Raw genomic sequence first — 5,174 nt, forward strand, 5'->3', positions numbered from 1 at the left:
AATATACACGGTGCTAGTTGGCCGTTGACCAAGAAAAGAGTTCATTCGCCCTTTGGAAGGTCTTGTTTTTAATCCTTCAGGGAGACTAGCCGCCTTCCTCACACAAACAAGTCTGGTGGGGGAACCAGTTTTGTCGCCGGTGACCCGACCATGAGGCAGGTAGTACTGGTTTACATGGTATCAGTAGCATATGACATGACCTGACATACTTCTGTGATGTCAAGACTATTTGTCTGGGTGGTGATGCATAGGTCATCGGCATATATATATATATATATATATATATACATATATATATATATATATATATATATATATATATATATATATATGCCGATGACCTATGCCATTTTTCGATTGTCTAGCTTTCATTAAACCCTACGTCACTTCCGTTTTGCCGGTGGTCGTAACAGCAAAGATGTCACGTCTTTTCACGTTCATTTCCTCCTTCGCATACGGGTTCGAGCCAGCCTTCATACTAATACTTTTTTTTTGCTCAACACACCTCCGCACACCCGGGGAACGCCGGGCACCTATGCTAGTATATATATATATATATATATATATATATATATATGTATATATATATATATATGCTAGTATATATATATATATATCACATATATATGTGTATATGTATATATATGTATATGTATATATATATACATATATATATATGCATACATATACACAGATATATATACATATATATGTATATATATACATATATAAATATATATATATATACATACCCCCCCCCCAAAAAAAAAAAAAAAAAAACAAAGGCTAAGTGGAGGCCATCGACAACATATATTGTAGAACGGAGAAAAAAGGGCAAAGGCCCTTGCGTTTCGATGTGATGTTTTGAATATAATAAGCTGGTTATGACAAAAGTTTCATTTCATTCGGACAGACCACTAGGGAATGGGGCCTACACATAGGTGGGGTCCTTTCTTTGGGTCACCCTGTATATGGTGAAAACTATTAGTGGATAAATTTTATTCTTTATTATTACTCTAGTTTATGATCACTATGTTGCCTTAAATTTAGTATTGTGTTGAAAAATTGTGCTATATATAAAAATGTAAAACTAAAACACATTGTTTAATCCATTATATGATCAAACTTGTAAATTAACCTATGTAAAAGCATAGTATGCATCAGTTTTATATTTCTGTGCGGCTATTTCACATCGAAGCTGCTAGAGACTTTCCAGTGCGTTATCTTTTTACACTGATTAACCGATACAATACTATAATAATCTTTGCATAATCTCGCTAATAGCTTGATATTTTGGGTTTTTGTCTTCTGAACTTAAACTTTGACGTATCCCACTATGTCTCAATTAGATTTATGTAAGATAACCAGGATGATCAAATTCAGCGTACTATTACAATGCTCTTCCTATCGTTTATTGTAAATTTTCGTTAATATTTGCCATCATTTTCGTGTTGATGCTCGATATTTCTGGCAATATCATGAAGAATTACTGATTTATATCAGTTCTACGTTAGAATTTTCTGTATATACTACCATTTATACCTACATGAAAAACTCGTTAGGTACCACTGCCTTTGGATTAAAATTATCCCCATATCCTCATGGAATCACCATCACACTTTAGTATAACAATCATATTATGCGTAATTAAAGCAAAAAATATTAAACCTTACTGGTCGCATTTTAAGTTCTGAATAGTACAAGTGTCGTCACAGTCAGTCGAATTATATTACTCCGAACTGCATAACTATTTTTCGTAATTTGTAACAAACATTTAAACGTTTGTATTCGATAAGTGCTCTTTCCCAGAATTAAATTCTGTCGATATATAGCTTTGCTATGTGTATTAAAATATGACTTAATTTCAGCACTATTTACTAAAAGAGTATTTGAGATTGTTAATAGCTTTTTTCTGGTCCTTTTTTAAATAGTATTATGTATGTTTGTCGAGCTTGCGTGTCTTGCGACGTTTACAGTATGATCGTCATACTTCTTATAGGTTCTGATTTAAAACTGTATTGGATCAATTTCTTTATGTAATTTTCCGTAAATTTCTTCTCTATTTTGGCGTTCAGTGATTCTATCTAACATATCTTTAGGTAATCCTTAATGGTGTGCCTTATTTAATTGATACATGTGCAGCATAGTGGCAGAAAAAAGTGGCACACTCCTTTAAAATTTTAGCAATACTGAGTAATCCAAGATAGCATTTCATTACTATCGATTATTAAGATACTTCAAATATTTTAAAATACACATAATGAATATATATATATATATATATATATATATATATATATATATATATATATATATATATATATATAAAGTGAGAGAAGACACTGATAGAATTCGGATGAAAAATCCTCATAGATATTACTTGAATAATTACTTTCAAGGTGATCTTAGCCAAAAAGGAAACTCCGAATATTTAAGAATAGACCGATATATAAGTTGCGTGGTAAAATTTTAAATTCTAAAAAACAACATATAGAGACATATATTCGATCTAAGAATGTATTGTTTGACAAAAGGAATATATAGAAGGAAATTCAAATAACCGCTTCTATATATTCCTTTTGTCAAACAATAAATAAAGCATGCATTATCTCGACTAAAACCTGATTGGTAAAACATTAAATTGAAATTGAATTAACGTAGTTAGCACGTAAAGTTAATTTGAATTTATGTGTGCATATATATATATATATATATATATATATATATATATGCCGTAATTGATTTTTGCATGCTACTTTCCTGGTGTTATGCTAGGTTTTTTGTTTTTAAAGAAATAAAGAAACTGTTCACTGTTAAAGCAATACAATGCACGTACACATAATTTTCTGCGTTTTTGTCAAGAAAAATGATATACATGAGAAAAACAAATTATGCTTGTACACAGACACGGAGGCTAACATACAATAAGTATTAATTTATATGTAATGTCGTACGACTATTCTTAATTTAAAATTTATTCCCAACCCTGATAAAAATCTGGAGAATTTCAAAATAAAACGCATGTGTAAACACCGAGACCGATTTTTATACTTATTAAAAATCTCTATTCATATTAATACGTTACTAATATGCAAATGATATTACTAAATGTTTAATCGAATATTTTTTAAATATTTTTTATTCTCGTTTTCTTCATACGTTTGCAAACGTGTAATATTAAAAAAAAAAATTGTAGATTATCTCTTTGGATTTAGCGTATTTAAGGAAAAGTTTTTCGATTTAATGTTTTCCTTATTTGATTTGTGTTATACTAGTCATGACGAGAAATTTTAGAAAATATATATCATTGTATCCGTGGATTATTTTGCGAGATTTTCTGCAATTACATCTCATTCTTGTTTGTGCGAAATAAATTTGTTATCATAATCGAAATTCTTTTTGTAAGAGGTCTTGTAATATTTATAGATAAATATATTGCGGGTCTTGTAATATATATATATATACATACATATATATATATATATATATATATATATATATATATTCCTTTCCTTGATGTGTTAGTTTCTAAACGTGGGCTTTCCTTTATGACATCGATTTATAGAAACCACTCTTCTACTGGTATTTATCTCAGTTGGGATTCCTTTGCACCCACAACCCGTAAACTTAATCTTATTAGTAACCTAACCCATCGGGCACTTGTTTTTGTTCCCCATCTTTTATTGATGTGAAAATTGAGAACCTTAAAAGGAGTTTTATTATGAATCCACCTTCATTAGTTAACTTAGTTATTAATAAGAAAATCCAATCCTTTTCTGAGCTACCAAAATATAATCTATCTACACTCCTGGTACACCTTATGTTACCCTGGATTGGACCTGAAGGCCACCTTATTGCTGATAAATTTTCCTCTCTGGTGTCTTCTCATTTTGGTGCTCTATCCGTTCGTGTTGCTTTTTCCACAAAACCGCCTTTCCCTCATTTCGTAAGGATGTCTTGCCTATCTCTCAAACAAGTAATATTATTTATAAATTTCAATGTCGCTGTGGTGCCGTCTATATAGGCAAGACGACCCAGCATCTTCAGGTCAGAATCGCCCAACATGTTACCCGCTTCATCCGACGCCATCAACCTACCACCAGAAAGTCTCAATTGATAGAATCGTCCATCGGCCAACATTTGGTCGATAAAAAGGAGTGTGGTCTTGCTTTCTCTCCGGAGTGTTTTTCTGTTTTGTACCGAGGACGTACAAAGTTCCACCTGTCTATCCTCGAAACACTTTTTTTCATTCTCAGCCCCACTACTTTGTGCAAGCAGAGGAAACTCCGGCTTCAATTAGAATTATTTGGGTAGTCGCATTTTTTAAACCTCCTCTCCGCTCTTACTCCATTCCACTACCAAATATTCTTATATATATATATATATATATATATATATATAAGCATATATATTTTAAAATATCATTTATACACACGAACACGCACACATATATATATATATGTATATATATATATATATTGACAAAGACAGAGGGAGAGAGAGTGATAGATATATAAAACATTATGAACATTTCAGTTAAATTCTGTAAGTGAATACATTTTTGAAAAAAAATACTTTATGAACAAGCCACCGAGATCGTCAAGTGTTTTTTTTATTTAAGTTGTAGCTGAGATGCTGTTGTTTTTTAAGCAGTTCTGGTTATGTATATTTATTTCAAAATAATAATTTGACAATATATTTCAAAATATATTATGTTTAGAGAAAATTCCACTCACCATAATCAATCAATTTCTTCTGAAACATATTTTATATGCTACGCTTGTTGAATTATTGAATTCAACATTAGAGTATGCCATATCGAATCCCAAATGCCTTCATTGATTTTAAACAACAAAACAAAAAACGGTACAACAATTCAGCATTATATATTTGCCCATTGCATTATATTTTATGATATGTGATATCATTTTTTCGGAATTTACTCAATGAAATATATATTTTTAGAGTTGGCTACTTTTAGACTTTTATCCAAGCTTTTTTTAGTTTTTAATTATATTCGCAAAACTGTAAAATTTACTAATGTAGTTTTGTAAAACATTAGTTATGATGAGATCAGCCATTTGTTGAAAATAACTGGATAAAATACACACTTCAAATGTTTGTATTACTTGGTGAGACGTAAAATTATCGTATTTGGTTTTAATTTTCGGACA

This window comes from Euprymna scolopes, chromosome 4 (assembly GCF_053919585.1).
Source record: "Euprymna scolopes isolate OS-2025 chromosome 4, ASM5391958v1, whole genome shotgun sequence".
NCBI classification, from domain to species: domain Eukaryota; kingdom Metazoa; phylum Mollusca; class Cephalopoda; order Sepiida; family Sepiolidae; genus Euprymna; species Euprymna scolopes.